This window comes from Plecotus auritus (assembly GCF_963455305.1).
Source record: "Plecotus auritus genome assembly, chromosome: 1".
Classification (NCBI taxonomy): Eukaryota; Metazoa; Chordata; class Mammalia; order Chiroptera; family Vespertilionidae; genus Plecotus; species Plecotus auritus.
The window spans coordinates 225080774-225106990 of NC_137770.1; the positions used below are offsets into that span (position 1 = coordinate 225080774).

The 26217-nt window shown below is 42.1% G+C and overlaps 1 protein-coding gene and 1 pseudogene across 2 annotated transcripts in view; one reads left to right on the plus strand and one right to left on the minus strand.

Moving 5' to 3' along the window:
• The window catches only part of NWD2 (NACHT and WD repeat domain containing 2), a 149998-nt gene that overhangs the window by 114199 nt on the left and 9582 nt on the right, over nt 1-26217 (minus strand). The gene's annotated exons all lie outside the window — the stretch shown is intronic.
• Nucleotides 12799-12958, plus strand: LOC308252834 (metallothionein 1H-like protein 1; annotated as a pseudogene). The gene has a single exon. The product of its transcript is annotated as a metallothionein 1H-like protein 1 (transcript).

The window sequence follows — 26217 nt, forward strand, 5'->3', positions numbered from 1 at the left end:
CAGGGGAGGGCCGTTGGGGGCGATCAGGCCTGCAGGGGAGGGCAGTTGGGGGCGATCAGGCCAGCAGGGGAGGGCAGTTGGGGGGACCAGGCCTGCAGGGGAGGGCAGTTGGGGGCAATCAGGCCTGCAGGAGAGGGCAGTTAGGGGTGACCAGGCCTGCAGGAGAGGGCAGTTGAGGGGGAACCCAGGCTTGCAGGGGAGGGCAGTTGGGGGGGGCAGGCCTGCAGGGGTAGGCAGTTGGGAGCGATCAGGCCAGCAGGGGAGGGCAGTTGGGAGAGACCAGGCCTGCAAGGAAGGGCAGTTGTGGGTGATCAGGCCTGCAGGGGAGGGCAGTTAGGGGTGACTGGGCCAGCAGAGGAGGGCAGTTGGGGGCAACCAGGCTGGCAAGGGAGGACATTTAGGGGTTACCGGGCCTGCAGGGGAGGGCAGTTAGGGGCAATCGGGCCAGCAGCAGAGCAGTTAGGTGTCTATCAGGCTGGCAGGGGAGTTGTTAGGGGGTGATAAGGCTGGCAGGCAGAAGTGGTTAGGGGCAATCAGGCAGGCAGGCAAGTGAGTGGTTGGGAGCCAGTAATCCTGGATTGTGAGAGGGATGTCCGACCGGGATCGGGCCTAAATGGGCGGTCGGACATCCCTCAAAGCGTCCCAGATTGGAGAGGGTACAGGCTGGGCTGAGGGACACCTTCCCCCACCCCCCGCCACTGCACAAATTTCATGCACTGGGCCTCTAATCTATATATATATATATAAAGGCCTAAGTGACTGGTTGACTGGCCGACTAGTATCTATGCCACGCACTGACCACCAGGCGGCAGACACTCAACACAGGAGCTGCCAAGCCACAGCAACTTTGCAGAGTGCCCTCTTGCACTGGGGGACCCCTCGGGGGATGTTGATCTGCCAGGTTTGGCCTGATCCCTGTAGGCCAGGCAGAGGGGCCCCACCGGTACACGAATCCTCTAGTAGAGACTTACTATGCAAACAGGTTCAGCATGATACAAATACAAATCCAGTAAATGGTGCCTCTGTGCATTCAGATGGAACTGCCCCTGAATAGTTCTACAACTCCAAGTACATGAACCTCACAAGGATTCAGAATGACTGGAAGGTCAATGGGTCTCACTTACTGCTTCACAGGGTGAGAGTTTAGTATTACTACAGCCACAAACTGCATTCACTGGGCAAGAAACAGTATCCGAGTAGGCAAAGTCATAACATGCTCCCACATCACTCAGGGCCAGGGACTAAAGCAGGCTCAGGGGAGAAAACCCAGGGTTATTCTGCAACTTCTTTTTCCTACCTCAGAAATAGGGCTATAATGTAATCACAGTTTACAAGCCATATAGGTATTTTTCAATCTGAGAGTTGATTACACACCTTATGCTTAAGGTCGTAGGGGATGTTTTGGTTTCCTTGTGTGTGTCTTTAACAGCCTTCTATTGAAAGAACTATGTCTTCTACAAGAAATATGCTGGTGATTTTAAGTTGCGAGACTATTAACTTATATTACTGCACACTAACGGTGTGTGCATAGCTGCTCTACATATTGCCAGAGAGAAGCAACATTTTACTCGATGTCCTGAAGAGAAACCCTGAAGACAGTGTTTTGCATGGAAAAGCCAGATCTTTCTATTTCTCCCTAGGTAATCATAAAGGTTTATGAAGCTACGTTGAGCCAGACTACTTTTTGTTTTGTTTTTTTGGTGTTTTTTATGTGTGTATGGTTGAAATGAAGTGTCATAGCAGCCCAATCACATGCCACTGACAAGGTGGCACCCATCACGAAGGACAATGACAGTGACGTCAGAGCCAACTCTCCAGCAATGTACAAGCTGTCAGAATTTTCAATTGTTTGTCCGTTTTGGTAGAAAACACCTATTTTTGTTTTATTTTATTTTTTAAAATATATTTTTATTGATTTCAGAGAGGAAGTATGAGGGAGAGATGAAACATCATTAATGAGAGAGAAACATTGATCAGCTGCCTCCTGCATGCCCCACACTGGGGATCAAGCCCGCAACCCGGGCATGGGCTCTTGACCGGAATTGAACCCGGGACCCTTCAGTCTGCAGGCGAATGCTCTATCCACTGAGCCAAACTGGCTAGGATGAAAGCAACTATTTTTAAAGATGGAATTACATTTATGCAAATACATGCTTTGCATCAGATTCCTTTTCCCTATTAAAAAAAGTTCTTTTCAGTTGCAGTTTATACTCAGTATTATGTTGTATTAGTTTCAGGTGTACAGCATAGTAGACAATCATATACTTTACTAAGTTCTCCCCCTGATATTTAAGTACCCACCTGGCACCACACACAGTCATTATAATATTACTGATTATATTCCCTATGCTGTAATTACTAGGTGTACCAGTTAATCATGTGGATTTTGTAATCAAAGAAAACACGATAATTTCAAGAGAAACATCAAAAGTGCTTTATTCAAAGTAATGTCCATCGCTAGCTACACATTTCCCCCATCGTTCATGTAATTTGTGGATACCGTCCCAATAGAACTTTTCTTGTTTTGGGGCAAACCATTCAGAGACCCAATTTTCCACTTCTTCATACGTTTTGAAGTGCTGCTCAGAAAGTGCGTGTGCCATTGATCGGAACAAGTGGTAATCTGAAGGAGCAAGGTCTGGTGAATACAGTGGGTGGGTTAATACTTCCCAGGCAAGATCTTTTAACGTGTCTTTAACTGGTTTTGAAGTGTGTGATGGTGCGTCACCATGAAGCAAAATTACTTTGCCGTGTCTTCTGGCACATGCTGGTCGTTTTACCATCAAAGCGTGGTTCAAATTGATTATTTGTTGTCGGTAGCGATCAGTATTAACAATTTCACCTGGTTTTAGAAGTTCATAATACACCACACCTTCCTGATCCCACCAAACACAGAGCATTGTCTTCTTTCCAAAGCGATTTGGCCTTGCAGTCGATGTTGATGGTTGACCTGGATCAACCCATGATTTTGTGCATTTGGGATTCTCAAAATAAGTCCACTTTTCATCACCAGTCACAATTCGATGCAAATAAGACTTCCTTTTGTGCCGTTGAAGTAACATTTTACTGATGACTTTTTGGTTTTCCATTTGTCTTTTGTTCAGTTGATGTGGCACCCATTTTCCTTCCTTTAAAATCTTTCCCATTGCTTGTAAATGATCGGAAATTGCTGAGCAACGTTTAATCTTTCTGTAAGTTGTGTTTGAGTTTGACACGCATCTTCATCCAATAATGCTTGTAATTGTTGGTCTTCAAACTTTTTTGGTTGACCTGGATGTTCTTTGTCTTTCACATCGAAATCATCACTTTTAAAGCGTTTAAATCGCGTTCACAAGTATCTTGAGATGGAGCATGTTCACCATAAGCTTCCCGAAGTATACATTAACTTTCAGCAACACTTTTCTTTAAAATAAAATAATGAATTAAAACTTCCCGCAAATGCTCTTTTTTTTGGCACGAAATTAGATATTTTTAAGCGTAAAAATATCTATGATGTTAACACCTTCAGCAAATTTGACATATGAAGTTTTGAAGCTTGTTTTCAATACAACAAAATAGCATACATATCAAATCGCATATATATCAACATATGTGTAACTGCATCTATTGAAAAAAATCTGCATTATTAACCGGTACACCTACTACATCCTCATGACTATTTCATAACTCCCAATTTGTACTTAATCCCTTCACCTTTTTCACCCAGCACCTCCCGCCCCTCCGCGATCCCACTTCTAGATATACATCTGAAGAAACCCAAAACATTAATTCAAAAGAATATATGCACCCCTACGTTCACTGCAGCATTACTGACAATAGCCAAGATATGGAAACAACCCAGGTGCCCATCAACAGACAAGTGGATAAAAAAGCTGTGGTACATAAATACAATGGAATATTACTTGGCCATTAAAAAAGAATTAAATCTTACCATTTGCAACAGCATGGATGGACCTAGAGGATATTATGCTAAGTGAAATGAGAGAAATACCATATGATTTTACTTAGATGTGGAATCTAAAAGCAAAATAAATGAACCAACAAAATAGAAATACCCAGGCTACTTTGATTTTAGCTACTAGGGTGTTATTGTGTAAAGGAGAGAGTTTAAGTTAAACTAGGATTTTTACAGCCACAAATTAGTTTAAAATAACAATATTTTAATATGAACCATGATGACTAAAATATTAGATAATAGAACAGAGGAAAAATATATAAGAAAATAAAAGTGTTTATATTGGTGTTAACTACTTTATTATTCTATTTTCAGCAGTGATGAATCTCATTATATGATCACATCTGATAGGTGTAATGTACCCATTGCAAAGTATTCATAGAGACTTGGTGTGAGACTTGAATCATTATGGCATGCTTTTAACTTCTTTATAGTAGAGGTGGTTTGGTAAGATTAAATAAACATTAATTTATTATTTAGCACTAGAAGGTCTGAAAAAAGTTAAAGTGGTTAACACAATGAGGGGAACACATAAGTTCCTCATTAAATGACAGCTATTATCACTAAAAATACTTCTTCCCATCACTCTTCCTCTTTTTCTTTCTTAACTTTCAGAGTTGAAAAGTGGGTAGGAGGGGTCTGGAATGGTTAGAATGGGAGAGGAGCTAGAGCAACACTACCTAGCTGAAATCCCACCTTTATTTCTTGCTCACTATGTGACCTTGGCCATGTTATTTAAACTTTCTGTGCTTCAGTTTTCTCCCATGTAAAATGGGAATACTGGAATGATAACAGAATGAACCCCACTGGGTCAGCCAGATGAAGAATGACTTAATACACATAGAGCACTTCAGAGGAGAGATGGGTCCCCGTCACCCCCGCCCCCTGCCGTCTGCTCTAGTATCCATGCACAGGTCCTCCAGACATTGTTTAAAGATGTCCTCTCTCCCTCTCATCCTATCAGGCCCTTGAGGGCTGGAATTTACCCACTTTATATTATCAACTTTTATAACCACACAGAAACTCCATTTCTTTAACATGACCTGTTGTCCTTTCTGTCCGTCCATTCCCTTCCTTAATCATTAAGCCCTTAGGACATCAGATTCTGGTTGGCATTAAACTGTCTTAAGAACAAAGCCTCAGATCAGTTGCCCATAGAGACAGTTTTGGTCCAGCTAAGATAACATCTTGACTTCAGTTGCGTTTCAGCCCCAGGCCCCTGAAAGTGGAAGACACTATAGACCACAGCCTTAAGAAATCAGACAGAACAACGCCATGGTTAATGTCAGGACTTGATACAATGATCCACTACTCCCTGCCCTGACCCCAACCGATCAGTACAGCCCAGGACCACAAGTCCTTTAGCCCCCATGATTAATGGTTTTTCCCCTCTACGTAACTCATCCCCTAGAAGCCATTGGGGAGCCAGGTCTTTATGCTTTAGCTCACCAGTGACTCCAGGCTCGGAGCCATTTCATCAACGAATAAACCATCACTTTGCTGCAAACTCCTGTTTTCATTTGACTGGGCTTTGATGCATACAGGTGAACAGCCCCCTTTTGTCCAGACCACTTTTAACAAAATGTCTGGCACACAGTAGCTTTAAAAAAACAAAAACAAAACAAAAAAACACATAGAATTCTACTAAACTCCTCAGCTGGTCCCAGAAATACTTGGTGTGGTTCAAAAGAGAGGGGGGCCACAGACTGCCCCATGAAATGGGAGGGAAATCCGTCATTAAAAACGTTGGATCAGAGTCCTGTAATCGCCATGCATGCTTTTCTCATTGGTGTTCATATTTAACTTTGTTGTCTTTTGTTTTTTAATTTCTTTATTGATTAAGGTATTACATATGTGTCCTTATCCCTCCATTAACCCCTAACCCCCCCCCCCCCTCATGCCCTCACCCCCCTGGTGTTCATGTCCATTGGTTAGGCTTATATTCATGCATACAAGTCTTTCCTCCTTTCCGTTCTTGCCCAAATCTTTCCACTGACCTGTAGGTTCCATAAGAGTGGCATCCTAAATAGCAAGCAAATGGGTCAACTTCCTTCCATTTGCCCCTCCAAATGCATTCCCCACCCTTCTCCACCTGGTTTCTCCCCTAGCAGGAGGCTGATCTGTAGAAAATAGGCATATCCAAGCCCCCATCCCCACCCCCATCCTCCAGCTTCCTGTGATGTGTGGACACTGGGATCCACAGCATGAGGTCAGAGAATGAAAGGAAAGAGAAGTTAGGGTTTGTATTCCACCAGGGCCTGACCCGTAGGTCCCCTCAGAAGGGCCTTCGCTATATGACTGTAAATGTGCTTTATTCTGGGTTCTTCGTACCTGGGGTGGTAACAGCTCTATTATTACAGGCACCAGGGTGCTGCATTATCCCTTGTAATTTCTCTCCACTTTGCTCCCAGCTTTGTTGAAAGTCCCCTTGTTAAACCCTGTAGAAATAATCCAGTTTGAAAGTGCCATGTTTCCTGCTGGAACTCTGGTACAGTACTCCAGATATAAAAAGTGGGACCATAAAACAATTGTCACGTTTCCTCGGGCTAGGCAGCCAGTCAGCAACTACTTTTCCTCTTTTTTGTCTAATGGGACCCAAATGCTTTCCCCTCCCTGCTCCCCAGTGTTCCTATAAATTTCTTCATGAATTCTGAAATGATAAAGGCTCCTGTATTCATTCTTCTCCTTCAGGGACTTAATGGTATTTTAAGAGAAAAGATCTCTGCCATAACTTATAGATCATTTTCTATTTCTTGTTTTTATTTTTGGTTTTGTTTGGTACTTTTTAGAGGCATCATTTCATTTCATTATATTCTGATGTCCATGTTTACATTTAGTCATAGGTGATAACACAATCTAAGGGTAAAGCAGTAAATTTTTCCAATGAAACTGCTCTTACCTGATTTTTTTTTCAGTAAATAAGTGAATAGGAGTTTTAAATGCACTTACAAATATGTCATTACTAGGAAATACAATGTAAAATAAAATCATTTTTGAGATAATGCAGATATAATATAGATGCTTCTAGTTCTCACTGTGTATTTCCTGCAATCGAGTACAGATGTTAAAGCAACTTTAAAACACTTTGGGGAATAAGAAACTAATATTCATTCATAGTGAACTTCTGTTTCTACATTTTATTTCTGGAGGTTTCACTATGAAGTATGAAAATGAACAGCAAATTACTATGTTAGTTTTTTTCTCCTGCAGGTGTCGTCTTATTGTCACACAACTCTTTTTGTTGTTTGTAAATCAACGCCTCCATCTGGTGAGGAGGATTTTCCACAAAAGTTTTTGTTCCATTTCTGTTTAGTTTGGCTTCGAAAGGGACTGGCATTCAAAAGGAAAGCAGATGGATAATAAAGCTTCTTGACACAAAGACCTAAAACCCAGAAAAGTCTAGTAGTGAATTCTACATCTTTCCGATTTAAAAGTATGGTTTGATATACAATTTCTCTCTCTTATTTTCATTTCTTCTGCATTCTCTCTTCCTTTCTGGTGTTATACAAAAGTGCCTCATCCTAATGTTTTGACAGAGCTGACAGTAACAGTCAGAAGATCTGTACTGGGGTGCAGGGGGGAGGCTGAGTAAGCTGAACTACACTGATAAATGGCCTAGGAAGGGAGTGCTGGCTCTCATGAAGGTTCAGGGAATGGCAGAATGATCAAAACCCTTACAAAGGCCATCATGAATTTCAGGGTTCATTTTAGTGCTTTTTTTTTTTTTTCCAATGAATATAACCATATTTTGTCAATTTCTAGTGGTATATTTGAAGAAAAATGATACTTAAATTATGGGTGTCTCACAATTGCTGCTGATAGCAAAGCTGACATGGAGGTTCTGCCAGGAAAGGGAAAGCCAGGGCCAGGCCAGGCCACGGGGTTGGCATTTTCTCTGCTGCCGGTAAAGGGGCTCATTTGATTTGGAATGGTGGATAATACCCATTCCCAGTGCATGTTATGATTATGTTCAAAGAAGTAAAGGAAACGATTTTTAATAAATTACAGAAAAGTATGACCACAATGAATGCATCATCAAAAAGGAGAAATTATAAAGAAGAATTATGGAGTTGAAAAGTACAATAACAAATAAAAATTCACTAGAAAGTGCAAAATCAGATTTGAAATGGAAAAAAAAAAGAATCAGTGAAGTTGAAGCTGGTGCAATAGAAATAACCCAATCTGAAGAGCTGGCAATAAAGATAAATGAAGAGCTTTAGAGAACATGGGACACATCAAGCATGCCAACATATAGAACAGTCTCGGGAGAGAAGAAGGCAAGGGCAGAAAAATTCTTCAAGAAATAATGGACAAAACTTCCCAAATTGGAAGAAGAGTTTTAATTTATGCATCCACAACACTCAATGAAATGCAAATCAGATACATATAAAGAGATTCATACCTGGACACATCATAGTAAATTTACGTAAAGCCAAGGACAGAAAATCCTGACTACAGGTCACCCCATACAGCAGAGGTTCAATACAATTCTTGGCTGACTTCCCATCAGGAACAATAAAGGTTAGAAGGCAGGGGAATGACAAAATCAAAATGCTGAAAAAAAATTTAAAACCCTGTTAACCAAAAGTTCTATATCCACAAAAACTATCCTTCAAAAAATGGAAGCAAAATTCATAAAGACTGAGAGAATCTGTTGCTAGTAGACCTGCCTTGTAAGAAATGCTAAAGACAGTCCTTTAGGCTAAAAGGAACTGATTTTAGATGGTGACTCAATCCACTGAGTAAAATGCAGAACATTAGATATGTGTTAATACAGAGTACTCTACTAGCATATATTTTTCTCATTTCCCATCTAAGTTCTTTAAAAGACATAATTTATATAAAGCAATACTCATAAGACTATTTTATTGGGCTTATTACTTAAATAGATGTTACTATACATGACAATATTAATACCAACGGGGAAGGTAATGAAGGCATTCTGTACGTTTTACTAGAATTAAATTAGTGTTAATCTGAAGGAGATTGTAAAAAAAAAAAAAGAGGCATGTTATGATTCCTAGAACCACTAAGAAAATAATTTTTACAATATAGTTTAAAAATCAATAGGGGAATTAAAATGTTTACTTAAGACAAAAGAAGGCAGTCAAGGAGAAACAGGAACAAAAAAGACAGGAGGCACACAGAAAACAAATAGCAACATAGGAAAGATGAACTATATTAAATCCAATTATATTATTATATTATATGTGAATGGTCTAAAAACTCTAATCAAAAGGCAGCAGTTACCAGACTTGATTGATCAAAGCAAGACCACATACATGCTACCTACAAGAGATACACTGTAGTTTCAAGGATATAACTAAGCTGAAAGTGAAAGTGTAGAAACAGATATGAATGCAAACAGCAATGAGAGAGCTAGAGTAACATCAGGAAAAACAGACTCCATGACAGAAGCTATCTATCTATCTATCTATCATCTATCTATCTATCTATCTATCTATCTATCTATCTATCTATCTCTAAAAGCCTAAGAAACCAAATGACAGAATGACCAGTCGACCGGTCGCTATGATGCGCACTGACCACTAGGGGGCAGATGCTCAATGCAGGAGCTGCCCCCTGGTGGTCAGTGCACTCCCACAGCAGGAGCGCAGCTCAGTCAGAAGCCGGCTGAGTGAGAGCAGCTGCAGTGAAGCGAGCACAGCTGCAGAGGCGTGATCCTCTCCCGCCTCCCAGGCAGCACTACTGAGCAGCGGCAGTGGCAGGCACAGTGGGGCTGGGATGAGCAGGAGTGGCACCTAGCCCCAGCTCAGGCTCCTCCCCAGCCGCCTGCTACATCCCTCGGGGGACACTGGACTGCCGGTTTTGGCTCGATCCTTGAAACCGGCAGTCTAATGTCCCCGAGGGGTCCCGGATTGCAAGAGGGCACAGGTCAAGCTGAGGGACCCCATGGGTGTGCAGATTTGTGCACTGGGCCTCTAGTTATTAGATAAAAAGTGAGATGTTTTAAATAAAAGGGTCAATACCCTGGGAGGATTTAGCAATAATAAATATATGTTCCTAACAACAGAGCAAGAACTGACAGAAGGAAAACACACAATATTAGTTGGGGATTTCAATAATTGATAGAACCACAGGGCAGAACAGTATTAAGGATATTAAACACTAGCAACAAACTCAATTGGACATTTATGGAACACTTCACCCAATGTTTGCAGACTACACATTCTCTTCAAGCTTAGGTGGAGCATTCCCCAGGACAGATCATGCTTTACCTCAAATGCTTATATCAGAAAAGAAGAGTGGCTTAAAATCAGTAATTTAAGTTTTTCTGTAAGATGATAGAAAAAGGGTAAATTAAACCCCAAATAAGTAGAGTACAGGAAGAGCAGAATGCAATAAAATGGAAAGCAAACAGAAAATTAACAAAGTCAAAAGATGTCTGCCTAATGAGATTAATAATATGAAAATGATTAATACTAGAGTTATTAAGAAAAAAGGATAGGAAATACAAATTATCAGAATCAGGAATAGGAGGTTATCCTACAGTTATCAATAAAATAACAGAAACAATACACACAACTTTATGCTAATAAATTCATTAACTTCAATGAAATAGACAAATTCCTTGAAAACCTCAATCTACCAGAATTGATGCAAGATAAAACAGAAAATCTGTATCTATTTTAAAAACTGAATTATGAAATGTTCCCTCAAAGAAAACACTGGCCATGTACATTGGTATATCCTTTCAATCATTTAATGAAGAAATAATATTGATCTTACACAAACTATTTTAGAAATGGAGGTGGTGGTAACAATTCTCAACTCAATTCATGAAACCAGCAGTACTGATACTCAAAGCAGGCAAGAAAAGAAAACCACAGATAAATACCCTTCATGAGCACAGACTGAATGAAGGTCTTTAAAATATGAGCAAATCGCCCTAGCCAGTGTGGCTCAGTTGGTTGAGCATCCTCCAATGCACTAAAAGGTCCCTGGTTTGATTCCCCAGTCAGAGCACATACCTAGGATGGGGGTTGGTTCCCCAATGGTCAAGGTGCATACATATGGGAGGCAACGAATCGATGTCTCTCTCTCTCTCTCTCTCTCTCTCTCTCTCTCTCACTCTCACTCTCATCTCTCTCATTCCCTCCCTTTATCTCCCATTCTCTCTCCAAAAGTAATCAATGAAAACATAAAAAATTTGAGCAAATCAAATTCATCAATATACAGGGTGCCCCCCAAAATATATACACACTTTAATAGCTGATAGCTCAATTATAAAAATGAAATGGTAAACACTGGCTTTATAATTATTCAAAGTGTATGCACACATTTTGGGGGGACTTCCTATATAAAATGGTAATGCATCATGACCAAGTTAGGTTTATCCCAGGTTCAATATTTGAAAACAATGTAATTTGCCAGAATAACATAATTAAAAAGAAAAAACCTATATGATCACTTCAAAGGATGCAAAAAAGCCTTTGATAAAATTCAAACCCATTCATAATAAAAGCCCTCAGAAAATTAGAAATGAACTGGAACCTTGCAAAAGAAAACAAAGGCTAACAACATACTTTACAGTGAAACATTGAACACTTTCTCCTTAAGACTGGGAACAAGGAAAAAATATCTGCTCTTATCACTTGTGTTCAAGCACTAATCCTGGAGTACAATAAGCTAGTGCAATAGGGCAAGAAATAGACATGAAATGTATAAAGACCTAAACAAAAAGAAATGTAACTTTTTATTTCCAGATGACATGATTGTGTATCTAGAAAATGCTAAGGAATTTACAAAAGAATTACTGGTGAATCTCCAAAGCCTTCTGCTAAATGACAGAACCCAGATGAAAGAGTACTTATTGTATGATTCCATTGGAATGAAGTTCAAAGATGAAACTGGTGATGGAAATCAGAAGAAGGGTGCTTGTGTAGGGCGGAGATGGATAGGTAGGGTGGGGAACACAGGAATGGGCTAATGGAAGTGTTCCATGGCTTCATTAGGTTGGTATGTTGTCAAAACTCATCCAGTGTGCACTGGGGATCTATGCATTTCATTGCTCACAAAAGAATTAGTAGGAAAAATTGTGGATTAACCTTCTCCTTTTTACTTTAATGTTTTAGACATCAGTTTTGCATGGCACACACTCTCCCTAATTAATAGTATAACAACTATTGAGAGTAGCATGAATAGAGACAAGAATCTGCATGTCCTCAATCAAACCAAATCGTGACTAGAATTTCCATTTTCATCTTTTTTAAATATATTTTTATCAATTTCAGAAAGGAAGGGAGAGGGGGAGAGAGATAGAAACATCAATGATGAGAATCACTGATTGGCTGCCTCCTGCACGCCCCCCACTGGGGATCTAGCTGAAGCCTGAGTATATGCCCTGACAGGGAATTGAACTGTGACCTCCTGGTTCCTAGGTCAATGCTCAACCACTGAGCCACACCGGCCAGGCTGGCATCTCCGTTTTCAGTTGAGAATTATGGAGGTTTGGGCCTGGAGGACGGGATACCATGTGCCACATAACAGGCACACAAATCCCTCCGTGTGATCAGGTGCAGCCCATGTGGTGCACATGGAGCCTAGAGGCGCCACAATAGTGGGTCCAGCCTGACCAGCTTTAAATGTTTTTATTGATTTTTATTTTATTTTTTTAGAAAGAGAGGAACTTTGATGAGAAACATCAGTTGGCTGCCTCCTGCACATCCCCTACTGGGGATGGAGCCTGCAACCCAGGCATGTGCCCTGACTGGAATGGAACCAGCCGCCTCTTGGTGCATAGGTTAATGCTCAACCAACTGAGCCACACCGGCTGGGCCAGCATGACCAGCTTTAGACCTCCTGCCTCACATCTGATCAAAATGGATCCCAAATGTTCCTGCCCAGCTGGTGGACCCTACACCTGTGCCGCCTCCTGCAAATGCAAAGACTGCAAATGCACCTCCTGCAAGAAGAGTTGCTGCTCCTGCCGCCTCCCAGGGCTGCATCTGCAAAGGAGCATCCGACAAGGGCAGCTGCTGAGCAGGACCTCGGGGGAGAGCCTGCTCCCCGATGGAAACAGAGCAACATGTCCAAACCGGCATCTTATTTTCCGTTCCACCCTGACCCATTGCCACATTCTCTTTTCTATGAAATAATGTGAGGGATAATAAAATTGTTGACTTAAAAAATCTTATTTGTGATTGCAATTCCATTATGTGTTCTTTCCTCTAGCCAAAGGTACAAGCCATTATATTTAATTTCTATAAAAACATCAATACACACATCTACGTAATACTAATAAAATAAAACTCTTAATGGCAAAGGAATTCTTCAAAGACTGGGCTTAAAAGTCATTGCTTTGGCAAATCAGGAATTCACTCTAACTGACCTTACTTGGCTAAAAAGGGACTCTTCTTTCATCTATTCATGGAAATAAAGCCTGATGATTTATTTCTATTTGTCAAATGAACAACATTTAAATAACGATGGATACTGATGAGCAAAGCTAGGTGTTTGGGAGAATCATAGCCCAGACACTCCCTTGTCTCTCAAGCTTGATTCCTGCACATGCCTTGTCTACCCGCCTCCAGTCTCCTTCACTTCATCAACCCATCATGCACATGGCTCTTGAATAATTTTCTTAAAAACCGACTTTCTCAGGCCAACAGTCTGTTTCCCCTAAATATTACCAAGTAGCCCTTTCTAAAAGATCTTAGAAATTGCAGGATATTACTAATGCCAATGAGTGATCTTACTGAATAAAAGTACCATATGTCAATCTACATTTGTAATTGCAACATTCAAGCGATGTACGTATTGTGATACTGCGTATTTACCGGGTGCCCTGCTGGCCAGGCACTGTCCAAGGTGCTCAGAATCAAGAGAGGAATAGAACAGTTATTTCTTTATTAGTTAACAATGAATTTAGGAAGCAAGGCATAGACATTAGATAATGGAAGCAATAACGTGAAAGGTCTCCGATTACAAATCACTACTTAAGCATTAATTTCCCTAGGAGTTCACTCAGGACAGCTTCCTGCAGGAGGCAGACCTTAAAACTGAAACATGGGAATATGCGAGGGTAGGTACAGGAAGAAATCAGCAGCTGGTAGCATGATGTCCAATTATGGAAGTTTTGGCAAATCAGGCTCTTGAGTTCAGACTTCACCCCACAGGTGGTGAGAGGTAGTTCAGATGTTTCTGGTTGAGAAGGAGTATATGGAAATGTGTGTTTTTTTTTTAAATACAATGTTATTTTCTTTATATGGAGGACTCCTGTAGGAAATAAGACAGGCCCTGGGAGCAGGGAGGGGTGGAAGCAGATTAAGAAGAGGAGACAGTGTTTGAGGAATCAGGATCAGAGTTAGCCACACAGTGGTCTCCTAACATGGGTCAAATAACTTTTACAATTCTCAACGCATGCAATTATTTTCTATTTCTGTGTTTCTCTCCCTCATACAACATGAGGTCCTTGTGGGAAGAACCTGTTTCTTATTAATTCTTTTAACTTTATCAATTATTGTTTTTAATTATGTTATAATACTAATTAATATGAATTCCTGGAATATGATAGGGCCTCAAATCTTTGGTTTAAAAAACAAACACATTAAGACCAAGAGGTAGATCAGGACTCTGGTCTCAAGATATTTATTACTCCAAATTTATAGCCTTTAACTTCTGCAAATCTATAGACTGTGGCTAGATGCATCCTTGGGTGAAGTCTTCAATTCAAAGGCCACGGTCTCATCCTCAAGGGCACTACATTTCCAAGAGAAGAGGCATAGCAAAGAATATATCGGGCCCTCTGGTGTCTGCATTAGAGGTTAAAGATACTACTTTTGTCCTGACTGACAGGTTCCTATGAACTCTTAAAGTTGTAGCCTCACTGGAATTGATACCATCAGAGGCAGCACTGCTTTCCTCTAACTCAGGGGTCCTCAAACTTTTTAAACAGGGGGCCAGTTCACTGTCCCTCAGACTGTTGGAGGGCCGGACTATAGTTTAAAAAAAAAAACCTATGAAACAAATTCCTGTGTGCACTGCAGGCCCGGGACGAGTCGGCTGCTAAGCAGGACAGGCAGCGGCACCCGGCGGGCCGGATAAATGTCCTCCGCAGGCCGCATGTGGCCCGCGGGCCGTAGTTTGAGGACACCTGCGAGTCTAATTCATCCCCTGCACTCTCTCCCCACAGCTCTTTACCTCCCCCACTGAAGCACTAGTAGGTTCCTTAGCATGAGTGACAGTTCTCACTATGCAAAAATAATCATAGCAAACCCCCAATAACTAACGAAATGAATGACTGGTTAAATGAATCATTGCACGATACAGCAAAACAGCTTTTGCAATGACAATTTCTAATTAATGTAAGCATGAAATATTTATGAATTAGAGCAACAGAGTCATAGAAGGAGGTCTATGGCAATTCTGTCTAGAATTCAGTTATCTGTTTCTCCAAATTTCCTGTATGGCCGCATGAATTTAACAACTCATAATCTTTGCTATCTGTCTTTCTTTTTCTATTTAAATTCTACTCATCTTTTAAGCCCCAGCTCAAGCTATGACATTCTCAAATTATCAAGCTCCGAAGTACACTTGATTTCTCTGAAAATTTAGTCCTTATTTTAATTAACCTTAAGCTGCCTTAAGATCTCACTTCTTCTATAGTGTTATTTTCAACCCAATTAAACACATCTACTATCAGCGTTGCACAGTTCTAGATTTCTAGATGCTAGGTGGGAGGGGTGGGGTGAAAATGAGAAAGACAGAAGCATGCCTTTAAGGATTCAGTATGTTAGCGCAATGGTCCGAGGCATATAATATATGACCAATGCCATGAAAGAAGAACAGAGAAGATAAAAATAAAGATGTTGTGATGAACAACGTTATACATTAAGTTGAAAAGAAATAAAATATAATGGGGTTTGAGAAGACGTCACACCAGATTGGTTGCTACAGCAAGTGTTATTTATTCTATCCAAACTCTTCCCCTTTCTTTCGTGTGTTAAAAGATTATTTTCCCCATTTCTGCTCTCCAGCTTCAATACAGGACCATCTGGCCATAGTGATCTGGCTAAGGGTTGGACAGGTGACCTAACCCAAGCCAATTGGAGTCCTTCCCTCAGAAGTTTTTCAAAATCTAGTTAAAGCCATAGAATTTTAAATGTGAAGTAACCTGTGTCCACATCCACTTTTGCCAAAGTTAGAAAAGATGGTCTGAGAGAATTTGGTAGACATACAGAGAGAAGCAAAAACAAGCAGACAGTCCTTAGGGTGTTCAAGTTCCTGAGAGACTGAATATTTGTGTCCCGTCCCCCACCCCCCAATCCATATGTTTAAGCCCTAATCCCCAGTGTGACGGTATTTGGAAAAGGGGTCTTTGGGAGGTGATCCCATGATGGGATTAGTGCCCTTCTAGGAAGAGAAGGAGCGACCAGAGCCCCCTCTCTCTTTGCCATGTGAGAATACAGCAAGAAAGAATCCATCTCTAATCCAAGAAATAGGCTCTCTCTAGGAACCAAACCTCCTGGCACTTTGATCTGGGACTTCTGAGGCTCTGAAATATTGAGAATTAAATGTTTGTTGTTTGAGCCATCCAGTCCATGGTATTTTGTTATAGCAGCTTGCACTGACTAAGACACTGATCCTAGCTGTTTCTAGGCCAGATCCACCTGTGCCTTTCCCTTACACAATTCAATTACTTGAGTTAATCAAGTCTCCAGTTCTTGCTTAAGTGAGTTTGAACTGGGTTCCTGTCACCTGCAAAAAAGTGTACTGGCTCCTTTGGGAACATTAAAAATACTGAAAGGAGAGCAGAGCATTTGAAGAGTGGCCTTGAAGGATGGCTAGGATTCCGAAAAGTGAACAGGATACCAGAGCATTCACAAAGGCAGAGAGGAGGGAAAGGACAGGACTGTGGTGAAAGGATGCACTTAGAGGTTTGGTGGAAGATGAAACTTAGAAGAGGAAACTGTGGCATTATTATAAGAATCTTAAAATTGAGGCTGCAAAGACATTTTCTTCTTAAAGCCTCCAATGTGTGATAGCCTAATTAGTGAGTCCCAAAGATGTCCACATCCTAATCCCTGAGAACCTGTGAATGTGACCTAACATGGCAAATGGGACTCTGAATGTGAAGCTAAATTAAGAATCTTGAGATGGGGAGATTATTCTGGATTATCTGGGAGGGCCCACTATAATGATAAGGGTCATTAGAAGAGGAAGGCAGAAGGGTTAGAGTGAAAGGAGGAAGTGTGACTGAAAGCAGACTCAGAGAGGGGATGTGACATGGAAGCAGAGGTCCTAGAGGGAAATGTGGAAGGCGCTTGTTATTGGCTCTAAAGAGGAAAGACGGGGCCATGAGCCAAGAAATGCAGGCCAACTCCAGAAGCTGGAAAAAGCAAAGAAACAGATTCTCCCCTTGTGTCTCCAGAAAGAATACAGGCCAGTGAAACTGAATCCGGTCTTCTGATCTACAGAACTATCCTATCTAATAAAAGAGTAATATGCAAATTGACTATACCTCCACCACACCCACAAGCCATGACCACCAGCCAATCAGGAGCAAGTATGCAAATTAACCCAACCAAGATGGCTGTGGCCACAGAGCGAGCAGGAGGCTTGGGTTTCCCCAGCGATGGAGGAAGCCAAGCTTCCTGGCAGGCCCAGGCCTCTGCTAAAGGCTACAAAGTTTCAATTATAGAAGATAAATAAATCCCAGATACCAGGGCCTCTGCTTGGGTCACCGGGGGGCGTGGCCAGCCTGCAAACCACCACAGGCCCCTCACCCAGGCCACCCCATGCCCCAAGGGAACCCTCACCCTGATCCGGGACACCCTTCAGGGCAAACCAGCCGGCCCCCACCCGTGCGCCAGGCCTCTATCCTATCTAATAAAAGAGTAATATGCAAATTGACCATCACTCCAACACACAAGATGGCTGCCCCCATGTGGACACAAGATGGCCACCACAAGATGGCCAGCAGGGGAGGGCAGTTGTGGGCAATAAGGCCAGCAGGAGAGGGCAGTTAGGGGTGACCAGGCTGGCAGAGGAGCAGTTAGGCATCAATCAGGCTGGCAGGGGAGTGGTTAGGGGGTGATCAGGCTGGCAGGCAGAAGCGGTTAGGGGCAATCAGGAAGGCAGGCAGGCGAGCAGTTGGGAGCCAGCAGTCCTGGGTTTTGAGAGGGATGTCCGACTGCCCGTTTAGGCCCGATCCTACCAGGATTGGGCCTATACGGGCAGTCGGACATCCCTTGAGGGGTCCCAGATTGGAGAGGGTGCAGGCTGGGCTGAGGGACACATCCCCCGTGCACGAATTTCATGCACTGGGCCTCTAGTAAGATAATAAATCTGTGTTAATACAAGTCACTAATTGTGGTGACTTGTTATAGAAGCAATAGGAAATTAATACAAATGTTTTATGTTTGTTAGATGCTTTCTAACTCTTCAGATGTCAATGTCAGTAGCTGTATGTAAGCTCCCAGATGTAAATTCCATGTCTCATACTTCTGTGTGTCTATACACAGATATTGTGCAGAGGAGGGTCAATTTAATCTCACTCGTGTATATAATTCACCTCAAGTCACCCTATTAGAATACAACAAAGTCTTACCTTTTCTTAAAAAGAATTACTCAGTATTTTCATGACCATCACAAAATATTCCTTCTTTTCCCTTTGCCTCTCTACTTTTATGGAGGGTAGAAAAATTTACAATCACGTCATGGAAAGGTATACTTGGGCTTGAAATGTGGTAGTTTGTTTTGGTCTGGTTTTCATGTTGAAATTTATGTCAATGTAAGCCTCTGACGGCTGGATGATGTATTTTGTGGTTCATTTGACCTTACAAATTCTACAAAAAACACGCTCCAACATATTTTGATAGTATAACTGTTATGGCAGAAAAGTCATGTCCAAAACAGATACTCTGCATTGTATATCTTTGTTATCTTGCAGATATTATTTTGATTCAAAAATAGTATTTAATGCCTAAAATACTAAAAATATACTATATACATTAAAATATAATCAGTATTTTATAGGACTTAAGTGAGAATTTAAATATTTACATGTATACATGGAATCTAACTGCATTAATAAAAAGAGGTTATATATTTCATGCACCGGGCCTCTAGTAAGATAATAAATCTGTGTTAATACATAGATTTGCATATTACTCTTTTATTAGATCCTCTATTTATTTTTGCTTCTGATTTTATTTCTTATAGAATAAAGCTTCATTTTTACATCTCTTGAGCCTTTGAAAATGTCCGGTTATATGTTAAGGGCATTTGTTTCTACTTTATTATATGGAGCAGGGAATGTCATAGTGTGCTACAACCTCAACAGCTTTGAATACAGATCGAAATATCTGTTTGACACATGGACACATCCAGATATAAATACATTTAACCTCCTTGGGCAAAACTCTACAGAACACTGAGTTGACTGGCTGTGTAACAAAATGACCTATTTAGGAAAAAGGTCAGCTGGTTATAAAAATAAAAATGGTAAACAAAACAAGTCCAGGATGAGGGGGGGATAAAGAAACATCATTTTACCTAAATGGGGAGGGATCACCCAAATCACATGTCCACCACAAGTCAAGCAAGGGACATGTGAGGTTTATGCCAGCTATTTAACCATCAGCAAGCCTCTCAAATTCCCCACGACTTCCTATTATACAGGAAGGGCCTGGTTTAAAAAAAAAAAAGTCACTTATCACATCTGAATTCAGCCAGGCACTAAATTAAGCTGACAGTTATCTGTTAGAATTGGGAGTTGATGACAGACTGAAGGAGTCTGGGTCTAAAATCTCCCTTGGTTTGAAATAGTTTACTTAGTTCAATCTGAAATGAATGGGATTGCCCCATTCGAGAATCCCCATCTTTTTTCCCCTTCAATTTCTTAGGGGGTATCAATTTTATTTATTTTTATATTGAACTAATTGGGGGTGACAGTGGTTCACAAAACCAGGTAGCTTTCAAGTGTACAACTGGGTGAAACATCACCTGCACACTGCATCGTGTGCCCATCCATCTTCATAGCCATCGCTATAACTCCAGCGCTCCCTTCGATTGCTATTTTGTTTCAGGGATGCTCAGAAAGTATTATTCATCTCACCGAGGCACACTGGCTGCCTCACACATGAACCTGCAACCCAGGTACGTGCCCTTGACTGGAAATTGAGCCTGGGACCCCTCTGTGCACGGGCCTATGCTCTACCACTGAGCCACACCAGCCAGGGCCCTCGTTCCACTAAATGAGAGCTTATTATGTACCAGGCGCATGATGAACATTTCACAAGCTTCGTCGCCTTTAAGCCTCCTAGGAATCCTGAGATATTCAATATAGAGAGAAGCAAATCTAGGATTAGGAAACTTAAGTAACTTGCTTAAGGTCACCGAGTCAGAAAATGGCACCGAGCAAGGTCTCAAAGCCACGTTTCCAACTCCAGATTCTGAACCTTCCAGCTCTATTACTGACCAGTTCTGGTGCGTAGCATGTGTTGTAAGTGCACACGTGATGGGAGTGTACCACACAACTCAGGGGAGAGATCCATCCCTCTATCCAGCAGTTCCCAGCAACCACCTTACCCAAAGGCCCAGGGATTGATTTGATCACCCTGAAAGCCTCATTTGTAAACCTAATCCCATTCTGATTTCAATACTGAACACTTGGGAAGAGTTTCTAAGTCCTGATGTTTCCCACTAAATTCACTGTACTCTGCTACTCATTCAAATCGTCAACAGTGTACATGTACACAGTACGATGCAGGTGCAGAGGTGTTTTTCCATCATCATCATGACAAATGTCTGCGCTAAAACAGGTGATATTTTTCAGATGATGGTGTAGCCACCTTCACGGAGCCAGACTAAAGACCCAGACACAACACTCCTTTCCTTTGAAAGAAATGAAACAAAATGGAACTGCTGGGAGTTTCAAAGAAATGGAATAATGTAACACTGCAGCTGGAAGAGGCCCCAGAAGTCTAGTTTTTCATCCGCCTCATTCGACAGGTGAGGAAAGAGAGTCGCAGAGAGAACGCCCAGGGTCACAGAGCTACTGCTCAACCAGACGGGGAAGCCAGGTGGGTCCAGTCCACCTCATGGCCCTGCACCACCTCCTGATGTCTGAGGGCACCCCATCTGGTTGATATTAGAGAACAAGGAGAAAGTTCTCGTGAAAATGCTCCAATCTCTCCCACGTGACGGTTAGTTACACAAACCTGACGGCATGACTGAAATGCAACACAAAATGAAACCTGCCACAGAAGTGTTAGAGTGACAGACTTCCTAACCCGGCCGTCCCCAGAGTCATCACGCAGCTAGACCACCATACTAGCAGTATCTGACTCTCTTCCTTCCTTCCTTCCTTCCTTCCTTCCTTCCTTCCTTCCTTCCTTCCTTCCTTCCTTCCTTCCTTCTTTTCTTCCTTCCTTCCTTCCTCCTTCCTTCCTTCCTTCCTCCCTTTCTTTTTTGTGTGAGAAACACATGGAAATTTAAAACCGCACTGCTGTTTGTCTAGTTTCATGGCAGAAATCTCTTCTGACCTCATCCCTCAGTCCCTGCTGTCCTGGGAGGAACACATCATCCTCTCCCCGCTTCCCCTCCTGTGGTGGCTGCAGCGGAGAGTGGGGAGCTGTGCTCTGGGACACGGGTTACTGGGATCCCCTCTGGAGGGAGGGGGGCCCCCAAGCTGAGTGAGCATCAGGGGGCGGAGGAGGGCCATGAGCCTGCCATCCTGGGTGTGCCTTCTAGGGTTATCTGATGGAAAGGAAATTTAGGGCTTAGCCAAATGTTTGCTGGTTTATTTTTTCTGAGATTTCAAAAAATATCTGAAACTCATTTTTAGGTTCAGTACTTAAGGTATATAATCTTTTCTTTCTTTTTTTTTTTTTTCTTACTTTTTTTCCTCCCAGAACATTACGGTCTACCTCAGAGAGGAAAAAAGGTTTCACTTTTGCTGATATCATGAGTAGGATCAAAGCAGACCCATGCTCTGGGGGCGGCTCCAGTGGGAGTGTAAGCAGGGAAGGGGACCCCCCTTTTAGCTATCTGCTGACCTCAAAGTGTGTATGTACATTTCCTCTCTGCCAGCATCTGCATGTGCCAGGGGGTGGCAGTGCCAGTTTCTGGGCAGGGCTTCACTTGCTACCAGGGCACCCACGATACACACCATCAGAACCCTGGATTCGGCGCTGCCCAGTGTTGACCAAATGTGTGCCCTGGGGCAGCTTCTAGAACCTGAGTCTCCATCTTCCCTTCTGTCAAAATAAAAACAAAACAAAGAACCCCTACCATGTATCTTATGGAATTCTGAGGATTAAATTCCGTAGTTACAGTCATTCACATGGAAAATACTACAATAATTAATAAAAAATACAAAAATAAACTCTAGTGTTTTGTGTATTCACAACTATAAACCTACTTTTGCCCCACTCGTAGAAACAAAGCATTCTTTTTTTTTCTTTTTTTAAAAAAAATATATTTTATTGATATTTTACAGAGAGGAAGGGAGAGGGATAGAGAGCTAGAAACATCAATGAGAGAGAAACATTGATCAGCTGCCTCCTGCATACCCCCCACTGGGGATGTGCCCGCAACCAAGGTACATGCCCTTGACCGGAATCGAACCCAGGACCCCCCAGTCCGCAGGCCGACGCTCTATCCACTGAGCCAAACCGGTGTCGGCTATTTTTTTTCTTAACACTCTTCACAATACATGAGTCTAAAAGTGACTGAAGGCAATATTAAGTTATGTTACAGTTCTGTACAATACAGTAACTCACATTCAGAACGTCCACACACTAGGGGCTCCAGTCATACTTGCTGAATTTAAAGATGTCTTACGAGAAAGAAAAGTGGCCCTAGCAGGGGAGGTCAATTGGTTAGCGTGTCGTCCCGATAAGCCAAGGCTGCGGGTTTGAATGCCCATCAGGAATATAAGAATCAACACATGAAGGACTAAATAACTGAAACAACAAATCTATGTTCTCTCTCTCCCTTCCTCCCTCTCTCTAAAAATCAATCAATATTTTTTTTTTTTTTAAAAAAAAGAGAGAAACCAAAGTGAACAGGGGGAACTGGGGTGGGGGCAGTCTTCCTCCGGACCTGGCCTTCCCAGGTGCTCCTGCAGGTCCCGCTCCTGCCAGGACCAACTCTAGTTCACAAAACCCATCCCCCATGTTCCTGCCCCTGCCATCTCCCAATCCCATCACCAGTCAATATACCAAACTGCCTGCCTGGGCTGCTCAATTCCTTTACCCCCAGGCGGGTAGGGCCTCACCCCATCGCCAACTGGATCCCCAAGGGGGTGGAGGGATGGTTGAAGAGACCCAGCCCCGGAGGCCGGTGCTCCCAATAGACCATTTTCCATGAATACATCTTCACTTTTTCAAGTAGCACCAAACTCCAAAGTTAAGAATCAAACACTTTCTGTTTCCCAGCTCCTAGATTCCAGGGCCTTCTCTCTCATTCCATTCCTCTCTCAGATCTGCAGGGTAGAATCAACCAACAAATGATTAACCCTTTCTAGACTCAAGTTATCATCCATCTATCCCTGGCCCTTGCGCTGTGTCAGTCAAGAGACCCGTCTCCTCCCTTCTGTTCGCATCTTTCCATCCTTCACCCCCAACACGAACATCTATAGGAACACCTATATTGTACCCTCAAAATAAGAATTCCAGTTTAGCAGTGATTTCATTAAATTGCAAAATTCCTATTTTATGAATGCTCCATCCCCATGACTTCACAGATAAATACCTCCAAACACTAGCTTCTTGGAGGTGGGAAGGTCTGAGTTTTTTCTCATTTTTCCTACAAATTCTCCCCCATTGTTGTTGCAATTCCTCTTCTATAAGTTGACTTGAGCTTCTGAATAGAGACCTTTGGCTTAAAGGGGAACTTTTTCTTTTCATGTCTTCTTTTCAGTGTTCTCAGCAGTTTCTTTTTTTCTTTAACATTTGATCTCTTTGGTTAACTTTACCATTTTTTATCCAACAGTGACCTCAGTAGTTTGTGAAACTCCATTTTAATTAGAGAATTTTCTAAAATGTTGTCAACGGAGTGTGATCTGCTGGAACTCCTCTTTGCTTAGCAGCTAACTAGTATGCAGGTTCTGCCACACCCAAGTAGATTTTCAGTCTATGAAATAGTTTCAACTCATTTTCCTCCTTTAGAAAATGATGATTCTACCAGTTCTGTTATTTGGGCAAGAAAACTTCTCATGTGCTATTTCTCGGGCAAAATTTTCCCTTCACTCTGGCTTGTCCTCTCTGTCTTGGCCAAACATCACATAACTCATGCCTCCTTGCTCTCTGTTGCTGACATTGCCCCATTCACCCCCTCCCCGCACTGTTCCCAGCAGCAAATGCTCTGCATAAACTAGGGCAGACACCAGTCCTCACTAGCAGACATCCCTAATCAATCCTTTCTCTCTCCCCCTCCCCCCTTTCTCCCCCTTCCCCTGTCTCTGTTTCTCTGTCTCTCAAGCCTGGATGTGACTCCCAAGCATTTGTGGCTGCAAAACATTTTAATCAGCCACTACTGATCAAGCAATGAGCCTTCCTGGATAGATACTATTCCCTCTCTCTCTGGAACACCTCATCTTCTATTAGGATAATCAAATCGTTCTGATCTCTCAAATATCGTTCTGAACTCCTTATTTTTAAAAATATATTTTTATTGATTTCAGAGAGGACGGGAGAGGGAGAGATAAAAACATCAATGATAGGAGAGAATCATTGATCAGCTGCCTCCTGCCCGCCCCCTCGAGCTCACAACCCCAGCACGTGCCATGACTGGGAATTGAATCGTGATCTCCTGGTTCACAGGTCGACACTCAACCACTCAGCCACACCAGCCGGACCTTATTACCTTGTTTTTATTAAATAACCCTTTCTGCTGCCCAGCCCCTGCATCTATTCTCTGATACCTGAAGCCACACTTCATGTGGTAGTGCCGGCTGCTCCCAGTCCCTGGACCCAAAAGTGACCTCAGTCGAAAATGTCTCATATGACTTCTATCCCAAGCCTCTGAGACTCAGGGACAAATTACTCAGGCAGCAGTTCTGGCCCTGGCCCTCGGTTCTAGTCCTGACCACAGCTTTGTATCTTGTCTCAGTTCCACCTTATGGCTCGGGCCTGGGATTCTGCCTTGATTTTACCAGATCCTTCCTGTTCTCTGCCTCCACCCCCATATTCCCCATCTCAGGATGGGGATCTGGTGCCCGCACCTCATTTTGCCTTCATGCTTTGCACCCGCCCAAACTCTTCCAATTATTAGCTGAGCAAATTCCCGAGTTATTCTTCTGATACTCAAGGAAACTACATTTCAGCCTATGCTTTTCTCATTTGCTGAGTAATCTTTTGATATCAGATTCTCTGGTACCAAATGCTTTCTCTTCAAAAACGGTGTTCCTCTCTTGGATCTGGAATGGTTCTCATCACCCACCGCTGGACCAGCGCCCTACAAACTACTAGCGTAGACAGGTCTATTTCCAGATTTGGTGCATCTTGGTCTTAGGCCTTTCGACTAAATTCGAAACAGCTCATGCCTGACTGGGAGTCAGGCTGGACAGTTTGATTCCAATTATTCTAACTGGCCTTTGCACGTAAGCATCCCTCTCGCAACCACAGTGCTTGTATTTTTAGTAGTTGTGGATGGATGAGTCTAAAGACCTAAGACAGCAGTATGTATCTCTTACTTCCTTTATTAACTTTCCACACCAACCAGTTAGGAGTTTAGTTGTATACAGTGGGTATCTAAAAAATATTGCAGCGGATGCTTAGAATAAAAGCTGCAGGAAATATATTCAGTGGCAAGAATCTCTCTGAATGACATGACACATAATGGATCGGATTAAGCATTATGAAGGATACCCTTTCAATTCTGTGGTTTCATTTCTGAGTTAGATTCCGTAATCACTCTTGGAATAAGACACCTGACATCTGGGCTTTGCTCACTGCTTTGAGTGTACCCATGTCAAAGTCTTTGATATATTGTGGATTGAAAATGAGATTTCAAGGAAGTATTTCATTAGAAGTGGGTATTATTCTGTTTGAACTGCATCCAAAGCTGCTGTATTTTATCCTTTTATTAACTTTCTGTCACACAACTCCTTTTTCTAATTATACATCAGCCAACATTCTTTAATTTGCCAAATGAATCTTGTTTGATTTCAACCAAAAATATGATGAAAACTAAAGCTTTAAAAACAATACCAAGGTGTCTATCTTTAAGAAAGTAAACACCTTTCTTCTCGACTGATGGTACCTAACTCAGCTCCTACTGTATACTTGTGA